The sequence below is a fragment of the Ochotona princeps genome, chromosome X (genome assembly GCF_030435755.1).
Source record: "Ochotona princeps isolate mOchPri1 chromosome X, mOchPri1.hap1, whole genome shotgun sequence".
Classification (NCBI taxonomy): Eukaryota; Metazoa; Chordata; class Mammalia; order Lagomorpha; family Ochotonidae; genus Ochotona; species Ochotona princeps.
Genome location: NC_080865.1, coordinates 71918905 through 71939870, shown reverse-complemented (window position 1 = coordinate 71939870; position 20966 = coordinate 71918905). Strand labels below are relative to the sequence as shown.

Below are 20966 nucleotides of genomic sequence, written 5' to 3'. Positions count from 1 at the left end.
AGGAAAAGAAAGGTAGCCTATCATCTAACTTTGAGATGGGATGATTATATTGAACTAATCAGATAGGTACAATGTAATCACAAAGGCACTTATTAGTAGACAATGAAGAATCTGTCAGAACAAAGTAGGATGAGAAAGATTCATTCTGATGTTACTGGCTTTGCAGATGGAGGTGTAAGACAAGGAATTTGGGTAGTTTCTAGAAGCTAGAAAAAAGCAAGAGAATGGGGTCCAACGCGATGGTTTGAAGGCAAATCCTTGTCTTGTACACGCTGGGATCTCATATGGGTACCGGTTTGTATCCTAGTTTCTCTACTACCCATCCAGCTCCCTGATTGTGGCCTGGGAAAGCAGTAGAGGACGGTCCAAAGTCTTGGGACCCAGATGGGAAAGCCAGAAGAAACCCTGGGTCCCTGGCTTCGGATTGGCTCATCTCCAGCCATTTCAGTCACTTGGGGAGTAAACCAGCAAACAGAAGACTTTTCTGTTTCTCCTTCTCTCTGTAAATCTGACTTTCTAATAAACAGAAAATAAATCTTTTAAAAGCAAGAGAGGAAAACCACCTTACCAACAAAATTTTAGTCTAGTCTAATGCATTTCAGACTCATGACCTGGAAAACAGTAATACAGCTTAAACCTGCAGGGTTTTAGAAGTTTATTATGTTAGCAATAAAAAAATTGACAGAAATTCTGACATTTGAAACGGGTGGCAGGAAGTGCCAAGGGGGTTGCTGGCGTCTCAGTTGGTGGAGCCAGAGCGTGTGCCTGCACCTGTGGGCATGGCGTGACAGACAGCCAGGGAGCAGGGCATCACCCTGTGCGGAGCGCAGAGATCATGGCCAAGTTCTTCTCATTTGGCATCAACAGCATTTTATATCAGCGTGGCATTTATTCATCTGAAAACTTCACTCGAGTGCAGAAATACGGATTCACCTTGCTTGTAACTGCTGATCCTGAGCTCGTAAAATACCTGAATAATGTGGTGGAATAACTGAAAGAATGGTTGTACAAATGCTCAGTTCAGAAACTGGTGGTCGTCATCTCAAATATTGAAAGTGGTGAGGTCCCTGGAAAGATGGCAATTTGAAATTGAATGTGACAAGACTGCAAAAGAAGATAGTGCTCCCAGAGAAAAGTCTCAAAAAGTTATCCAGGATGAAATCCGTTCAGTGATTAGACAGATTACAGCTATGGTGACATTTCTGCCACTACTGGAAGTTTCATGTTCGTTTGATCTGCTGATTCATACAGACAAAAATTTGGTTGTTCCTGAAAAATGGCAGGAGTCTGGACCACATGTTATTACCAACTCTGAAGAAGTCCGTCTACATTCATTTACTACAACTATCCAGAAAGTAAATAGCATGGTGGCCTACAAAATTCCTGTCAATGACTGATGATGAGTTGAGGAAAATAAATTAATTCCCAAATGTGGTTTTTCCTGAAATGAAATCAACTGTAGTTGATATGTTTGATTTCATTGGTTAAGTTATAGATGAACAAAAACAGCTTTATACTTTACTGAGCTGTGCATAACTGTCCCGCTTGGGGGTGTCTTTCTTACCATAGGGTTAACATTAATTGCACATCATGAAAAAGGAAACAGCAGATTTCATCAGCATTGCAATGTCTATTCTTAAATACCTACATAAATCAGACATTTGGGTCAAGTAGCTTGACTCAGAATCTAGATAGGAAAATACACATTAATATAAAATACAGAAAAAGAAGTCTGAATGTTCAGATTCCTTGTTTAGATCCTGAAAGTAACTCATAATTCCAAAGCAATGAAAATGTTGCTTTATTGGATCCTCTTATCATTTATGTCATTGTATAGCTCTGTATCAAAAAAGATTTCTAATTATTTTAATTTATGTAAGTTGAATCCATGAAGCAATGAGTATATCTACTGTTTCACTTCCTGTGATGCAAAACTCTTAAATTTTTTTTATGTTTTATAAAATCAAGTCTTAAATGACAAAGATTAAAAAAAAATAAAATTTGCATGTTTTGAAAAAAGAATTGACAGAATTTCTGAGCCAAAATGATAACAAGTGATAAATACTATCCCTGATCCACTAATTGTGTTTTCAGGAAATCTAAGCCCTTTATACTTTCAGGTATCTTACACATGGGATTTAATATAATATCTGGGGCTGGACTTAATAATACCATATTTTATAAGACTCTAAGATTTTCCATGCTGTATGCTGACTGTTAAAGCCACAATGGTGAACACTTTAAATAGAGGATATGTCTCATGACTCTGAAGTGATTTTCATTTCAAGACCTATACTTGGGTGGGATGGGAAGCTCTCAGAATCTTCTAACTTCTGGATTGAGAGACACTTATAATTTTGGTCATTTGTAAAACATAATATTTAAGCCGTTACCAACTCTATTCGCTGTTGACTCCTTTGATTGTGATCCTGGTATTTTCTCTTTGACTTATGCCTCCATCCCACAAAATGAATTTCCAAATTCTTTTTTTTTTTCATTAGATTGTTCCAACATTAAAATATCAGGAACAAAATGGACATTTCTATGACAGGAAAAGATAGTTCCGTAATGCTTTATTTTCCCAACTGACCATGTTCATTCTAAACTTTCAGTCCACTCAGACTCAGGTTTTCCTCTGCTCTGAATGAAACACCTATTCAAATACTACTGCCTCAGTTATCAGGTCCAGATTTTGTCTATCTTCCCTGGTATCCTCAAAACTCCTAGTGACTCACATTTGGCTCTACAGCACAGATAGCTCTGCATTGTGTCTCATTGCCCCTTATCATTTGTTGTATCAGTTTTTTTTTAATTATTTATTATTTTTAATTCATTAATTCCATTGTATTATGTGACACAGTTACATAGATACTTGGGTTCTCCCACCCCTCCCCAAACCCTCCCACCGTGGTGGATTCCTCCACCTTGTTGCATAACCACAGCTCAAGTTCAGTTGAGATTCCCCCATTGCAAGCTTATACCAAACATAGAGTCCAACATCTTATTGTCCAGTCAAGTTCAACGTCTTCTTAGGTATACCCTCTCTGGTCTGAAGACAGAGCCAGCAGAGTATCATCCCAGTCAATTGAAAGCTCCAACATACCATCAGCAAAAATTTACATCATTATGGAATTAATTGACATAGTAATGAGTAACCAATATGTTAAAAGTAAATGCGAGTTCCCAGCCACCTTCTGTGACTGCCTCACCTACACTTCAGTTTTAGTTTATACACAACGTATAACATTCATAACATAACATGTTATACATAACATCATATCATCTTAAATTAAGGCAAACATGTGGTATTTAACCTTTTGGGATTGGCTCATTTCCCTTAGCATTATGGTTTCCAGTTTGGCCCATTTGGCCACAAAGAACTGCATTTTGTTTTTTTTAATAGGTGAGTAGTATTCCATGGAGTAGATGAACCATAGCTTTCTTATCCAATCCTCTGTTGATGGGCATTTTGGTTGCTTCCATGTTTTTGCAATTACGATTGTGCTGCTATGAGCATAGGAGTGCATGTTGGTTTCTCATAAAACAAGTGTTCTGGATATATTCCTAGGAGTGCTATTGCTGGATCATACGGTATGTTGAATTTGAGTTGTTTGAATATTCTCCATACTGATTTCCATAGAGGCTGTACCAGCCTGCAGCCCCACCAGCAGTGGAGTAGGGATCCCTTTTCCCCGCAACCTCGCCAACAAGTGTTGTTGGTGCTTTTATTCATGTGGGCCAGTCTTACTGGCGTTAGGTGGTACCTCATTGATGTTTTAATTTGGATTTCCCTTATTGCCAGGGAACTTGAGCATTTTTTCATATGTTTATTTGCCATTTGGGTTTGTTCCTTTGTGAAGTGTTTGCCCATTTCCCATGCCCATTTCTTGAGTGGCTTGTTTGTTTTGACATTTTGGTTGTTTTGTAGCTCTTTGTATATTCTGGAGATCAGCCCTCTATCATCTATGTTGTGTGCGAAGATCTTCTCCCGTTCTGTGGGTTGCCTTTTTACTTTGTTGATTGTTTCTCTAGCTGTACAGAAGCTTCTTAGTTTGATGAGGTCCCAATTGTTTATTTTGGTCTCGATTTCTACTGCATTTGGAGTCTTTTTTAGGAAGTGAGGGCCTACCCCTAAGTATTTCAGTGTGTTTCCAACATTTTCTTCCAAAAGTTTGAAGGTTTCTGGATGTAGGTTTAGATCTGTTATCCATTTAGATCTGATCTTAGTGTATGGTGAGAGATGTGGATCTATCTTTTTGTTTCTGCAGGCTATTAACCAGTTGTCCCAACAGCATTTATTGAACAGACCTTCCCATTTGCCTGGATTGTCGTTTGTCTTTTTGTCAAAGATTATTTGGCTGTACCTGTTTGGGTTCCCTTCTGGTGTTTCTATTCTGCTCCATTGAGCTTCCTCTCTATCTTTGTGCCAGTACCACGCTGTTTTGATAATCACTGCCCTATAGTATGTCCAGAGGTCCGGAACTGTGATTCCCCCTGCTAACTTCCTGTTCTTCAGGATGGTTCTAGCTATTCGTGGTTTTTTGTGTTTCCAGATGAACCTTTGGATCATTGTTTCCACTTCCATGAAGAATGTTTTGGGCAATTTGATTGGGATTGCGTTGAACGTATATATTGCTTTTGGCAGTATAGACATTTTAATGATATTGATTTTACCTATCCAGGAGCACGGGATGTTACTCCATCTTTTGAGGTCTTGTTCAATTTCTTTTTTAAGCAGATTGTAGTTTTCTTCAAATAAGTCTTCTACATTTTTGGTTAGATTTATTCCCAGATATTTCATACTTTTCTCTGTTATTTTGAATGGTATCTTGCTGGTTAAGTCTTTTTCCATCTTGGGGCTGTTCGCATACACTATGGCTGTTGCAATTACTCACGGACTTAAGGGGAGACATAGATATGCACACAATAATAGTGGGTGATCTTAACACCCCACTAACAACAATAGACAGATCAACAAAACAAAAACTCAACAAAGAAACAACAGAGCTCATACAAACAATAGAACAACTGGACATGATAGATATTTATAGAATTTTTTACCCTAAGGCCACAGATTATACATTTTTTTCAGCAGTGCATGGCACCTTCTCCAGGATCGACCACATGATAGGACACAAAGGAAACCTAAATAACTTCAAAAAGATAGGAATCATACCATGTACCCTCTCAGACCACCACGGAATGAAACTGGAAATCAGCAATTCAAAATGCCCCAGGAAATACAGAAACTCTTGGAGGCTGAACAATATGCTATTAAACGAACAATGGATCAGAGAAGAAATTAAAGATGAGATCAAAAAATTTATGGAAACCAATGAAAACTCTGACACAACATTCCAAAATTTGTGGGACACTGCCAAAGCAGTGCTACGGGGTAAACTCATCGCAATTGGAGCTCATGTCAAGGCCCAAGTGAGGCACCAAATACAGGAACTAAACACACACCTCCAGGAATTGGAAAAACAACAGCAGAAGAGCCCCACACACAATAGGAAACAAGAAATCATCAAAACAAGGGAGGAAATTAATCAGATAGAAATAAAAAAAACGATACACAAAATCAATGAATCAAAAAGCTGGTTTTTTGAGAAGATAAACAAGATAGACACCCCACTGGCCCGACTGACAAAGAAAAAACAAGAGAAGGCAAGAATTAACAGCATCAAAGATGAAAAAGGCAACATAACAACAGACACCGCATCCATTAAGGCCATAATTAGAAATTACTACAAAGCACTGTACTCCAACAAATCAGAAGATCACCGAGAAATGGAAAAGTTCTTAGACTTCTACCACCTGCCAAAACTTAGCCCAGAGGCAACAAACAACCTGAACAAACCTATAACTGAAGTAGAGATTGAATCAGTGATTAAAGACCTCCCAACAAAGAAAAGCCCAGGCCCAGACGGCTTCACTCCAGAATTCTACAAAACATTCCGAACAGAACTGACCCCAATCCTCTACAAACTCTTCAAAACAATAGAAAAAGAGGCAACCCTTCCAAACTCATTCTATGAAGCCAACATTACCTTAATCCCAAACCAGACAGAGAACTAACAGAGAAGGAAAACTACAGACCTATCTCTTTGATGAACATTGATGCTAAGATTCTCAACAAAATCCTAGCCAAAAGAATTCAAAAACACATCAGACAGATCATTCATCCAGATCAAGTAGGATTCATCCCTGGAATGCAGGGATGGTTCAACATAAGGAAATCTATAAATGTGATACACCACATCCAAAAACTGAAAAACAAGAATCACATGATAGTATCAATAGATGCAGAAAAAGCTTTCGACAAAATCCAACACCACTTCTTACTAAAAACCCTAACCAAGGTAGGCATAGATGGAAAAATCCACAACATAATTAAAGCCATATATGGAAAACCCAACGCCAGCATCATACTGAATGGAGAAAAACTGGAACCCTTCCCACTGAGATCTGGAATAAGACAGGGATGTCCACTTTCTCCACTACTATTCAACATAGTCCTAGAGGTACTCGCTGAGGCCATAAGACAAGAAAAAGAAATCAGAGGAATCCAAATGGGAAACGAAGAAGTCAAGCTCTCACTATACGCAGATGATATGATTCTTTATGTAGAAGAGCCAAGAGACTCAATACAGAGACTGCTAGAACTCGTACGAGAGTTTGGTAGAGTGTTGTATCAGTTTTTTTCCTAGGTATTACATGTGGAATCTGTGTTCTGTCACTTCCCTGAATAGAAACTGCCTCAGTGGTTTCTCCATTGCTCTCAGAATGAAGTCCAAACTCTTTATCATATTCTTCTGGGACTGTATTATCTTCAGATCCTCTTTCTCTCCATCCTCATCTTGTGCCATTTTCTTCCTGTGTATCAGAGCAACCATTGTGACATCTTTATATACACCCATGCACATTCAGTGTGTGATTTTGCCTTCCCAAAGTGCTTTTCAGCAACTGTTCCTTTTCCTACTCTCACCTCTAGCCTCTTAACTGGCTTGCTAGCCTTCCAATTCACAAGTCAAATATTACTTTCCACAAAATTCATTCCTATATTAGCTCTCCTATGATAACATCCTGTGTCAGACAAATGATCCCTTAGCACTATGCATTTCTTGGTACTGCCATGCATTTATTGACTTATAATTATGTGAATTTTTATGTTCCTCCACCGGCATGTAAACTTACTGAAGGTAGAAACATTGTCTTAATCATACTGCAATATTACCAGTGTCTGGCTCATACTACATTCCAAAAAATATTAATTGAAAACAGTGTTTGTATCTTTGGAAAATCCAGGGAATTAATTCTTAAGCCATTTATAAACAAGGAGGGAAGCAACAGAGGCCACAGGAGTTTCTGTTGTTTTGGAATGCCAACTAAACATTTAATGTGAGTGCCTTCTTCCTTTCATGTAAATTCCCTTCCATGTAGTCTAAAGAAAGTGAGTTAATAGCAGTCAAAACATGCAATGACATTTGCCTCAAGTGCCTATACACAATTTCCCCCATTGAATTAATCTTAGTTCTTGTATGACAAATCACATGTAATTGTCCCTGTTACATAGACCAGTAATTCTTAAACTTAAATGTAGGAGCCAGCATGGTGCCATAGCATGCTAAGTCTCCACTTGTGGCACCAGCATCACATATGGATACCAATTCATGTCCCAGCAGCTCCACTCCCAATCCAGTTCCCTGTTTATGGTTTGGAGAAGCAGTGGTGGATGGCTCAGGTCTTTGAACCCCTGCAACTACATGGGAGACCTGAAAGGGGCTCCTGACTTCAGATTGGTTCAGCTCCAGCCATTGCAGCCATTTAAGGAATGAAGCAGCAGTTGAAAGATCTCCCTTTCTGTCTCTAATTCTTTCTCTGTAAAATCTGCCTTTCAAATAAATACTTTTTAAAAAGTTAAATATAAAGCATATAACCCAGAATGCCTACAGGCATGGCTGATTCCCAAACCCACAGCCATGATTTTTATTTAAATAAAAAGATGTATTTACTTCAAGTAGCAAATGGAAGAATGGAAGTGAAAATTAGAGGAACAGATCCTCTATCCATTGATTCACTCCTCAAATGGCCACAGAAATTGGGGTTGGTCAGGCCAAAAGAGCTTGGAATTCAGCCAATCCAGTTCTCCCATCTGAGTGGCAGACTCAAATACTTGGGCCTTCTTCTGCTGCCTCCCAGACACATTTGCAGGAAACTGGATTGGAAATGAAAAAGCCAGGATCCAAATCAGCACTCTAACATGGAAAGAGTGTTCTAAGCAGTGGCTTATACTACTGCTCCACATGACACTCCCTCCACTCCCTGTTACATTTCTTTAGATATAGAATGTCTAAATTTTGAATTTTAATAGACACTGATTGTCCCAGAATCACCATTTGAGAAGGGCCAAAGTAGACTTTGAATAGGATATTAAAGCAGTGTCACTGCTTGCCACATACTTATCTGTTCTAAGAGGCTTACAATTTGCCCAGAGTTACATAACTAATTAGTAGTGGAGCTACTTGACATATTCTGTCTTCCAAAGACTACATTTTTCCCCTAATCCCAGCAGCCTCCCTCCCACAGAGCTTTCCTCATTTGTACATTTCTGGATCCTTGGCATGACGCTTAATGTGCACTTACCTTTCCAGCTCTAATCAGAGTTATGATCTGTTGCCTTTAAAAGGGCCTTATTGCAGGTTACCCGGGGGAAAAGTCTTGTATTCCTGCATTTCATTCTTTTGCACTTGTTGAAACAGCAGCCCCCAGGGAAAGAGGCCCTGCTTCAGAGGAAAATAGTATGTTCTTTCTGCTTTCTTAACATACCACAATAATTATCAGCTACAGAAGAAACTGCTGAGGCTTCTGCTTTATTTTGACCCTTCTTCTCCAAAGCAGGAAGCAGCACAGCAAGAGATGAGTTTAGGGGCAGGTGTTTAGTATTGTGATCAAATTGCCTGCTCCATATTGGAGTGCCAAGCTTTAACTCTGTTGTGCATCTGTTTCCTGATTCCAGCGAATGAAGATGATAACCAAATTACCTGGGCTCCTAAAACCCGCATGGTACATATGGATATAGTTCTGGGCCCCTGGCTTCACCCTGGTCCAGCCCTGGCCATTGCAGATATTTGGGGAATGAACCAGTGCCTGGAAGATTGATCTTTCTCTCTCTATCCTTATTCTCTACCTTTCAAATAAAACTATCATAAACAAATGTTTTAATAAGTCCAAATCTCAAGTGCTCTTCTATATATCCTGGCCTATGACAAAGATTCAGTATGCTGCATGTAAGTCCTTTAACAAGACACCTTCAATAGGTGGAAATTTTAGGGAAAATAGATCAGGGCCTATAAACAAGATCCCAGCAAGGATTTAGAACAAAAATTGGATTCAGGTTTGGCCTTTCCCATACACCCGTTGTAGAGATAGCCCATATTTCTTTGGCTTAGTGTTTTTTTTTCCCCCTCTGGCTTAATGTTCAGTGGTGAAACTGCTTCTCCTTCCTGAGCTTTGTTTACCACCCCAATCTGTCATTTGTGATTGTTGCCGGGGTTCTTATGCATTTTTTGAACTTAGTAAACATTAATTGTAGTCAAATTCCTTTTTGAAACATTATTGGATATATCACAGTATTTATGAGATACGGATTCAGTTATTTCTTACCCGTATAAATAAGGGTTTGGGGACCTTGGATGATGACTCAATTGGCTAACCCTCTGCCTGCAAGCACTAGCATCCCATATGGGCATCAGTTTGTGTCCCAGCTGTTCCACTTCTCATCCAGGTCCCTGTTTGTGGCTTGGGAAAGCAGTAGAGAGTGACCCAAAGCTTTGGGCCCCTTGTACATGTGTGGGAGACCTGGAAGAAGCTCCTGGCTCTTGGCTTTGGATCAGCTCCTGCCCTTGCAACCATTTGGGGGATAAACCAACAGATGGAAGATCTCTCTCTCTCCTTCTCTCAGTAAATATGCCTTTACTACCAAAATAAATAAGTCTTTAGAAAAAAGAAGGGTTTTTTTCGTAAGTGTTTACTTAAATTGTTTAGACAATGAAATGAAACATTAAGCAGTTGATGATCTTTAAAAGACAGAGGCTTTGTAAAATAGAGCTGTATGTTTAGGAGTAAAGGCCTGCAAGGCTCCTTAACCGTGAATTAGCAGAAGCAATTACACATCTTAACTGCCAGCATGATACTGACACTGCTGATCTTTTTACAAGCAAATGGAAGACATGTGTCTTTCTTCTAGAAGCCTGTCCTTTATATTTACCTGCTCCACATTAGTTCTGTGAGACAGCGCGACAGTCACAAACACAATCAGCCTTGTAGGGATGTCCGCATCACTGATAGTGTGATTGGCAGAGTGCAACAGGATTCTGTTCTCTAAATGCATTTTAAAAAATGATATTTATTTCCTCATTTATGCTTGCATTTTCACTACTGATGATGAATGGATTTATTTATGTTTCCTGTACTGTCCTAGAATTGCCATGAGAGGCTTTTGGGATCTGTCCTTGGACACATTCGAATGAGCTCCAGCAGCCAAACTTGTGAAGGTCAATCTAATTGGTCTCAGAAGCAAGACCATTTCCATCACCCCTGTGGAAAACAAGAACCCGTATGTGGTTTCCACCACTAATGATTGATGTATTTGATTTAAACAATCCCTCATCATGTCACTGATTTTAAATATAAGCAAGAGTGAGTGTCCCTGATACCTCCGGTACTCTCAAAAGGGAGAGCCCTTACTGTTTCATTGTAGGAATGATTCCAAAGGAGAGAGGTTAACAGGCCTCAGAGAGATAGGCTGGGGTTGAGAGGACCAACTCATCATGTTAATTCTGAGTTGATCTGTGTTGTGCTTCCCACTTCAGGTCTACTTTACAGAAGTGATGTGTTCAGAATTTGTATAGTTCAAGGATCAATCCTGAGAAGTAGCATGAGTGTAGTGAATTAAGGGCCAACTCCTCTTTGTAGCTCAATGCCTTGCATTAGCTCTTGGTTTGGGGCAGTGGCAGGAATGGAAGCCGATAATGAAAGTATTCTATTCTAAAACTACAATGGAAAATCTTGGATCCAGTCTTAGACTTATTCAAATGAGACCCAACAGAAAAACTGATGGACAGTCTAACCAGCCTTGTAAACAAAGCCATTTCCTCTCCACCCCAGGAAGAACGAAACCCAAAAAACTTGCTGATGCAATGTCCCCATCCATGTGCTTCAAGAATAGATCATTGTGTTTGTGCCAAGAATTGACTATCCAGTGAAAATGTGTTCCTATACATTTACACTTGCTTCAGAGTACCCTGTGACATGTTTACAGTTAAGAAAGGTTAGTATTAACATTGCATCAGGGGATTAATCCATTTTAATTGTAAATGCCAAGAATAAACCTGCTTCTTTGGAACTCAGATGTATGACTTTGGTTAAATATTTATAGATCAGTTGGAATGTTTACACTTACTTCTGGAGCCAGGTATTTACTTGCGTAATTGCATACTGTGCTCCCCCTCCCCTCTCCTCTCCCAGTGGTGCTCTAATGTTTTCTCACTAAAATATAAGAGATGATGAGAATATATGGATACTTGTCTAGGGCTACCAATACAGGTATGAGGTGATCCTGGGCTAGTAGAGCAACCAGGAAAAAATGTCCTAGGAATATTAACAGGATCAAGAAATGATTATAGTCTAACTTCCGCTACAAATTAATCTTCTCTGAGCCTCAGTTCTCACCTACAAAATGAAAGAGGTAAATTCAAAAGTTTAAGACTTTTCCTGCTATGAATCTCCATAATAGATTGTGCTAAGCTATCATGAACTCCCAGACTACACCAGATACAATGCTTACAACTTCTAGAACAGCAATATCCAAGAAAACTTTAAACAGTGTAAGATGTCCTATATCTGTGTTGTCAAATGTGATAACCCCGAGCCACATGTAGCTTATTGAGCACATGAAATGTGACTAATGGGGTATGGAAACTGTGTTTTTTATTTCAATTTGCTGATATACATTTGATAGCTACAGGTAGCTAGTGGCTACGATATACAGCAGAACAATGGTAAGTGATTAGCACTGATGTTGGCCAGCTCTTTGCAGAAGGTGGTTATCCATACTAATTACAGTTTCTAACTTGGGGAATATTACAGAGGTGGTTAATACGTACTACTCAATAAGACTGCAGCAATGATCTCTCCGTTGTGGAATGTAGGATACAATGACATATTCTAAATGCATGGAGATTTTCTGGACATGCAAGTCTCGAGTTCTTATCAATTCCACTAAAATGTGGATGGGGATATCAAGCTATTGAACTAATTTTACTTTTGTTCTTTCTGAAATATTAATATCCCTTTAGCCACATTGTGTTAAGCTTCAAAAAATGCTATCACTGCAGGGCATTCGTAGACATACCCAGCAGATTGTGAAGAATCAACTTCCATCAACTCACATTAATCAAACATTTTTCACAAACACACACAAAAAAAGTTCGCCTACTTAATTTGCAATATGCTTCCTTTCATTTTGTAGTTTATTGATCTATATCCCATAGCATTGACTGAAGAGTTATTAATCTGTCTGAATTAAAAGTAGTGATAGGTCTTCATTACACAGTCCACTGAGTTGAATGTCAGCTATGGACCTACAGGCAGATGCTGCTCCCAGTCTTGCCTTTCTTGCTTTCAAATATATATAATACATAAAACAATAATAGCTATTCATTATTACTATTAATAGCAGTATAAATAAATGAATGTAAAAATTTACTATTTTTCAAAGACTCTTCTGTCAGAATTTTATATATAGCAGTCTTGACCAAAATGTGAAACTTAGTTCTGTAAATGGATTATAACGAAGACTTCTCACTAGCAACCCAGTTACCCAAGTTTTATATCTGTATGTGGGATGATAGATCCATTGTATGGAAACTATCATTTTCTGCCCATTCCTTCACCATTGTTTCATGCTTAGCTTGGACCTAACTGCAAAATTTTTATCAACACAGTGTTTTAAGTAGCCAACATCAAGTAAGTCAGGCATTTAAATGACAGAAATTAAGATGAAAATTAATACCCCTGTCTAATCCTTGACATTTGGACATGATCAAGTTGTAAGAAAGCCACAATACAATATGAACAGCTCTAAAGCTGAAACTGTAGACAGCACTCAACCTAATTTTTTTATCTCGTTCCTAATAATCCTTGAGTTTTCAGGAAGGGCAATGGGGGAACTATCGGGGACAAGAACAGGACTAGATCCTGCTCTTCTGACTCAGAATTCAGCAAAACTCTGCCTCTAATCCACCAGGTGGTAAATGTAAGTTGGAAGCTTAGTGCAGGATTAGCATCTTTCTTCAGTTCATTGGAAATGATCTCTATTTGCCTGGATGGCTCAGGCTGGAAAGGCCTAGATATCAAACTGAGTCAAACTATCAGTTTGTAGAACTGTCCCATTTGATGTTATTTTCCCATGAGTTGGACTTTCATGATTTCTAGACATCCGTGTCCACTACCAACTGATTGGAAGGAAGAACTTGTGCTACATTAATTAAAATAGACAATCTTAGTTCAACAGAATTTTCTGGAGTGTGTGGTTCTGATTACAAAATGCAATGTTTATTGCTATCATAGCAAATTCCTAGGGATTTGCCTTGGTCAATCTGTTGCCCTCCATCTAAATAATTTGCCAGCTTTATTTATGATCTGTGCTCTCCATAGAAATTGTTCCTATACCAAAGTCCTCTCAATTCAGTGTGATTATTTTGATATCATTTTAAGCAGCACCTAAGAGTTTAGCCCTCACAACTTCAATACAAAGAGAAGTCTACTATTTCTAATCAGAGGCATCAGCAGGAGCCTAGGAGTCTTGGTAATCAGTTTTTTAGATTATCTTTGGGACCTCAATATTTCTTTGGGTGTGCAACAGGAAACGATTTGTAAAGTGGAACATACTCTTATTATGTGCTAAGTGGTAAAAGTATTACAAAAGAACAATCAACAGAAGGGTATAATTGTGGCTAATGGCATTATCATTTCACTTCCAGATGCATCTGTTTCTGAACAAACATGCTGTGACTGTTTAGAAAATGTGTTTATATACTGAAGTTTTCCCTGCTGTTGAGCACTCCCATTAAGCAGCAGGTTGTATTAGGGCAATTTTACCTTCCTATTTTTTTTCCTTTTAACTCTTTGTTGCATCTGAAAGATTCTATTTTTGTTCTTACCCTTGTAATCATGTAAGTACACTGAATTTCACTGTATTTGAAGCAGCTTGGCACAACGGATGGCACCAGTAAGAAAGGCCTGATACCTTAGTTTCCACAGAAGACTCATTCTTCAGCTAGTGACTTACATGTGTAAAATTTAGGGAGAATCTAGATGGCAGAATACTGTAAGGACACATTTAAACAGGGTGAATGAACAGGGTGGTTTTCACAGCTCAGACCCCCACCAGAACCGCATCTCATTCCATACTAGATAACATTAATTTCATTCAGATCATTGACTCCCTACACACACTACCAGTTCTAGGCCCTGAATCAGGACTTTGCTTGTGGAATGCACATGGAGAACAAAACCAGTGTAAAGGTAAGGTTTACAAATGCCAGTTTCATGTATGCCTGACCTTCTTCTGCTCTTTAAATTGCAGAATGATGTGGAGTAAAGCAATTCCCTACTGTAAATGTCCAAAATTGAGGCTGTCTGAATCTCCACTTCTACTCCCATTTACCTACTTGTACCAATGTTACTCTCAGCTTCAAATCACTCAACCTGAAACACATTGGATGTCCATATCCTCATACATACAGCAAGTCATGATTGGGAAATAACCCTGTATTAGTTTGAGACCACTAGGAAGCAGACTCCCATGTGACACTAGATATGTCACAGATGAATTGGTGGAGGTGCCTGTAAGAGAGAAAAGGAAAAGGTCTGGGGAGATAGGGCTTATCAGATCACAGTACAGGTCCAACCACTGTGGAGGACAATGGGGAGGAAATAGGATGTGACAAAGGAGTCTCAGATTATAGCACAATTCTAAGAAAGTTTCAGCCAGACCAATAGGGAATTAAGCCAGAGTCACCCATCAGAGGAGTTGATTGTCTCACAGAAATGAGTCTATGTTAGCATTCTTGGCACATTCAAGCATTGGCTGGAAACTGCTTGTTGGAAACATGGCCACTGCTCAAATGTGGTGGTAGATTTAGACGGTCCACAACTAGAGCTATCTATTATGTTCCCCAAAGCAGGAGATCAGAGTGGCATATCTGCATAGCTCTTGCAAAATCCTAATAAGCTTGGTTCACTGGAAAATCTTCATCTCAGCTACTACTCTGACCTAAGAACTAGTGTCATGGCTCAAAGCAGTTAGTTTGAATTAGTCACCTGTTTCCTCAAAACTTTATAGGTTTCCCTCCCACCGTTACTAAAAGCTATTGATCTATTTATATCACATGACTGACAAACCCTGACCATCGCCTTCTTCCCTATTTGTGTGTCCAGTCCTATGAAACATATCCAGCTTCTATGACCTTTGTGACCTCAAAGCTACTCTGCTTTCTTCCTTCTCTCTCTTTCCATCATCTTAAACTGGCTCCTTTCCTTCTGCTATCAGACAGGTCCACATTTCTCCAATATTGTACAAATCCTCACTTGAGGCAGTTTGCCATTCAAATCACTTTTCTCTCACTCCATGCCTGCTGTTGTTGATTCAATATAGGGTAGTGCAGGCCAGTATAGTATACACACACAAACTTGATCAGAATCACCTGCTGGATTTGTTCAGACACAGATTATTGAATTCCGCTTCCAGAGTTTCTGGCTCCATCAGTTTGCGGTGACGTCAGGGTGAGAGTCTGAGGACTGATGTTTCTATCACACAAGCACCCCAGTGATGCTGAGGGCTTCTGTTCCAGGAATCATACATGAAGAAGTACTAGCATAGCGGTCAAGGATTATGGCTGCTAGAAGCAATATGCCCTCAGTTCAAACCTGATTTTACCTCTTCAGGTGCGTAGCCTTAAGCAAGTTTCCAGCTTCTCTACATTTCATTGTCCTCTTCTAAAATATAGAGCTAGCAATTGTGTCTACTTTATAAAATTGTAAAAATTACCTGATTGAATAAATACGAAGTACTCAGAACACCATGACATAGTAAACGTTCTAGAGTGTTAATTATTATCATTACCCAGAACACGAAAGCCCATAGAAATCATTCAGTCCATTGGTCAGTAAATCCAAGTCAAAATTTGCATGGTACTTTTATTCTCACTACAGAGTACTTATTATCTTGCTTAATACTTTTCTTAAGTTGGTTCTGAGTTTTATCTAAATAAACTTATTTTAAAATTAAATTGGTAATGGAAAAACCAGTGGCTTGCTAAGGTAAACTTGAATGAATACAGAGCATTTAGCATTGCAAAAATAAAGATGTATCTGTATCATCTTTACCACTGACTATTTTGGATATCCCTCTTTGAAAAAAAAAAAAAAAAACAACATTGATTTCTGGCTGGAGTCTCAGCATAGCAGGTAAATCTAATCCTGCAACACCAAAATCCCATATTGGCATTACTGGTTCACGCCCTTGCTACTCCACTTCCTTACTAATGACCTGGACAAAGCGACAGAAACTATCTCGAGTCTTGCCACCCATGTAGGCAAGCCAGGTGTGGCTTCTGCCTTCAGAATGTCCAGCCCCATGCACTGCAGCCATCTGGGGAGTGAATCGGCAAGTGGAAGATCTCTCTCTCTCTCTCTCTCTAAATTTCTTTATTTTTTAAGTGCTGATTTCACACATAACAGAACCAGAGAAAATAGGCAGTCACTTATAATCACAGATATTAATGGCAGAGCTGAGACCTTGTTCCCTATCTCCCTGGCTGATGTGCTTTTCTACCACTTTGTGAACAAATGTCCTAATACTCCCTCCTTTTGCCAACTGCAGAGGAACACTAGCTGAAAATACTCAAGATAATTTAATTTTCTATTAAAGCTTTGTTTTTTAACCTAATTTTGTACGTTTTGTGACGGTATCTGCTGCTTTATCGTAGAATTTGGGCCATAGTTGATTATTATTGTAAGGGTTTAAGAGTTGGAAAAGGAGCCAAATGTGCTGGCTGCCAAATAATTAGGTAGAAGTGTGAAAAACCAATGTGGGCAAGTAGCAGTGTTTGTTAACAGGGTGAGGTTGGCAGAGGCAGTGACAGGAGAGAGCTGAAAAACAGATTCAGGGTACATGCAGAACTTGGACGGGAACAGTTAGGGGAGAGAGAAGGACAAGGAGGACAAAAGAGCCTCTGAATGCTGTATTGTTTGTGCTGGGCATGCGAGGAAAAAAAATTATTTTGCTATTGACTCTTTCTCTCTTCTGTTCCATCAGCTCTGGGGCATTCTGACCCTCCCTTTGAAAAAAGCTGCTGTACTTTTCAGAGTTACCAAAGTGTGGAGGAGCATTATGGCCGACTCTTCCAGATAATACAGAGCCTCTCCTTGATCCAATTCCAACAGCAAGCCCTCGGAGCAGAATTTTGCAGACAGCTCTTTTCAGGAAGCAGTCCCCTTGAGCCAGGGACGCCCTTCCTTTTGCTTTTTCTCTGGGGGACTCTGAGGGGCTTGAGCAATCCGCAAAATCAACACTGGGGGTTCTTTGTACGTGTGTTCTCAAGAGGCCTAGAGCCTTCTTAAGGCTTCAAACTGTTGGAAAACTTCCCTGGCAAATGTAGAGAAGAGTTTATACAAAACTTGGTCAAAATTTGCTTTTACCCTGAGGCAACATTTCCCATTGTTGCGTTTTTTTTTCTTTTCTTTTAAAAGAAAGAAAAAAATAACTCAGAGTTGAGAACTCAGGATTTGCCCAGATAAGGTAATGTAAACAAAATGCTTCATCCAGCTAGTGGTTTCTTCAGCCTTAATTTCCCTTTTCCCTACGCACTCCACCTCAGCCCCCTAGGATCCAGGCATACCCTTATCTTTTTTCATTCTGATCTTTTTTTCATTCTGCACAGTTCCTAGAGATAAGCAAAGCTAATAGAAATACGTATATTCAGAGTGCCCATGTCTGTTGATACAAGTTTTGGGGAAGTGTGTGAACTGCATAAAATGGATATTCCAACATTAATGGGTATTTAAAATTTATTCCTTTTTATTGGAATGGCAGATTTAAAGAGGAGAGTCAGAGAAATATCTTCCATCTGCTGGTTCACACTCCAACTGACCACAATGGCCAGAGCTGAACTGATCTGAAGCGATGGAGTCAGGAGCTTCTTTCCAGATCTCCCATATGGGTACAGAATCCCAAAAAGTGGTCTAAAAGATTTTGGATTATGCTCTGCTGCTTTCCCAGGCCACAAATAAGAAGCTGTGTGGGAAGTGGAGCAGCTGGCACACAAACCGGCACTATCCTGGGATTCTGGTGCCCAAAGTTGGAGGATTAGCCAAATGAGCCACTGTGCCAGGCCCTACTGTGCACTTAACGAGTACAATGGATGGATTTTACTTTTTCTCATTCTCTAGACTAGAACTCATTATTGTTCTTGCCTTTTATCAAGTCAACATGTCAAGTTGGCTTTAAATTATCATTATATTTTTCTTGGTTTTTTTTTATGTTTATTAACAATAATATCTGCACACTTTTATGGGTTATAGTGCAAGGTTACAAATTCTTTGGAATTAGGAGTGTGCTCATTCAAACCTAACTACAGGAGCCTCCTGCCATCAACTGCCAATGTCTAGGAATGCTTCTACTAAAATCCTGTTTCAGCCATTTTAGGGGAAAAGGTTGTAGAATAAGAGTGATTTCCTTTAAATTAAGTATACCCATAGATTCCCAAGTGGCTCACTGAAATGCTCAGTAAAATCTTGCTCAGGAAAACTTCTGCAATTTGGGAGGTTAGTGGCACTTCTCTTTTAGGAGGGATTCATAAATGATAAGAAAACGAGTGGAGAAGCAAGCAGCCTCCAGGTGGTTCTGGGATCCCTGGGCAATTGTGTGTGTGTGTGTGTGTGTGTGTGTGTGTATGTGTGTGTGCGTGTCTTATACCTCTTGAACCTAAAGTTTCAGACAATGAATAAAAGGGCAATTGGAAAATAACTCAGAGGCCCAGCCAATCCTCAAACAGGAAATGTTTTCCACCATCCTTACTTGACTGCACTTAATGAACCAGGAAGTCTATTGCTGCTAACTCTAAAAGGCTTGTCCTTAAGACCTTAATGAAACAAAAACTCTAGAAAATTGAACAGTCCTCACTACATAAAAGCTTGCTGTGATTTCTATAAAATTCCTTAATAAGTTAATGGACACGCTAGATAATGAGGTTCCCAGAAACCTGCAAATCTTGGAATAAAAATCCCAAGGGCTGAGGAAGCTCTCATGAATCCCACAATGCCTCCTCCAAGGTGGACAGGGACTGGGAGTTCTGGATCTGTTGTAGCCTGTCCTGGACTCCACTGAAGCTGGATCCATCCTCTCTTCTTACTTTGTTACCGAGCTGTTCCTTGCAGATCAGTGAGTGATCCCAGTCCCTCCAATACAGAGCTCCAGAACTCTCAGTCCAACAGAGAGTTCTTGAACACATATCTGAGTTCTAGGGACACAAAGATGAATAAGGCTCAGTCCATGCATTTAAACTGTTCACTAGCCAATGATAGAGGGAGATCAGGAGATCAATAATCGCAATCCAGAAAGGTACATGTTATTAAGAAGGCAGAAACATAATGCAATCTAAACACATTCTGATATTTTGGCACTGTGGAAATAGCTGTGGGGATGATTATTTCCTTTTGCTGATGATTACTTTGTTATTGTGGGTTACGATCAGACTCATCTAAACTAGAGAAAAAGAAAGAAATGTGACTACATATTATAGGATATACATTGACCCATGTAAAACTTGTTGCAAAAGAAAAAATGGGTTTGAAAATTATCTTTGACCTTTAACATATAAAATTTATTTTGTCTATTTAGCTCCCTGACTATAATGCAAGCTACTTGAGGCCAAGAAATGTTGCCCCCGTTTCATTCATTGCTGTCAGCAGAGTCCAGAATGGCAGAGCCAGAAAGTGTGTAACAAATATTTTTGAACTGATGAGAAAAGTAAATACACATCCTTAAAAATTGTGATAAGCCCTGTGCAAGAAAATTACCTTATGTGAACTGAGGCAATAGGATGTCTCTGTTTGAAGAAAAGATGTTGGAACAGAGGTACAAGGGAGATATGAGCAGTTAGCCAAGACAACAGTGTTACCTATCAGACAAAACATAGCTCACAGTTGGTACGTGTACAGAAGCCTTCGGGATTCTGACGTTATCTGGTTTTTAAGTGATTCACACACTCAGTTATGGCATGCTAGGGAGTCCTTTGGAAACAGTACTTTGTATGTCTTCTTTGTTTAAAAGATGTTCTCAGTCTCCCAGCTAGACCTAAACCTTCAGTTTTATAGCCACAGAAGCCAAGTTCACACCCAAGTTTCCCTCCTGATTTAGCCCATGTGTGGGATTCTGGGTAAATGGAGTTCTGTGCTTTGGGCCCTCCAAAAACTCCCTCTGTGATGGTTGGGCCCTCAGCTCAGGAGGCTCTTCATTCTTGGCTTGCCTGGCATGAGAAGGGTTTGCCATCTGGAGTCAGAAAAACAGCTTGCCAGCCACTAAGCAGCTCTACCTAGGCCCTGGACAATGAGAGTCGGGCAATAGCCAATTCCTTGTCTGCAATTTGCTGATTATCACACCCCAGGGTGTGGGATTGTACAGCCAGGACTGCTCTGCTCTGCCTCTCATCAAGGTAGAATGAACACAGATCCTGACAGGTCAAATCTTCCCCCAGACCTCAGAGGTTGCTGTACAAAGGACCTGGATGAATCTCTGGCCAAGTGTATAATTCGTTTATCTGCACAGTCATGAATTCTGGGCTCTCAGGGCAGGAAGCATGGGTCATTGTGACTGGTTCCACAGGCCTAGGGAGTCACTG

General features: G+C 39.6%; 1 protein-coding gene and 1 pseudogene across 1 annotated transcript in view; both read left to right on the top strand.

Moving 5' to 3' along the window:
• COL4A6 (collagen type IV alpha 6 chain) overlaps positions 1-20966 on the top strand; it is a 323388-nt gene that overhangs the window by 195035 nt on the left and 107387 nt on the right. The gene's annotated exons all lie outside the window — the stretch shown is intronic.
• On the top strand, positions 780-1397 carry LOC101528241 (mitotic spindle assembly checkpoint protein MAD2A-like; annotated as a pseudogene).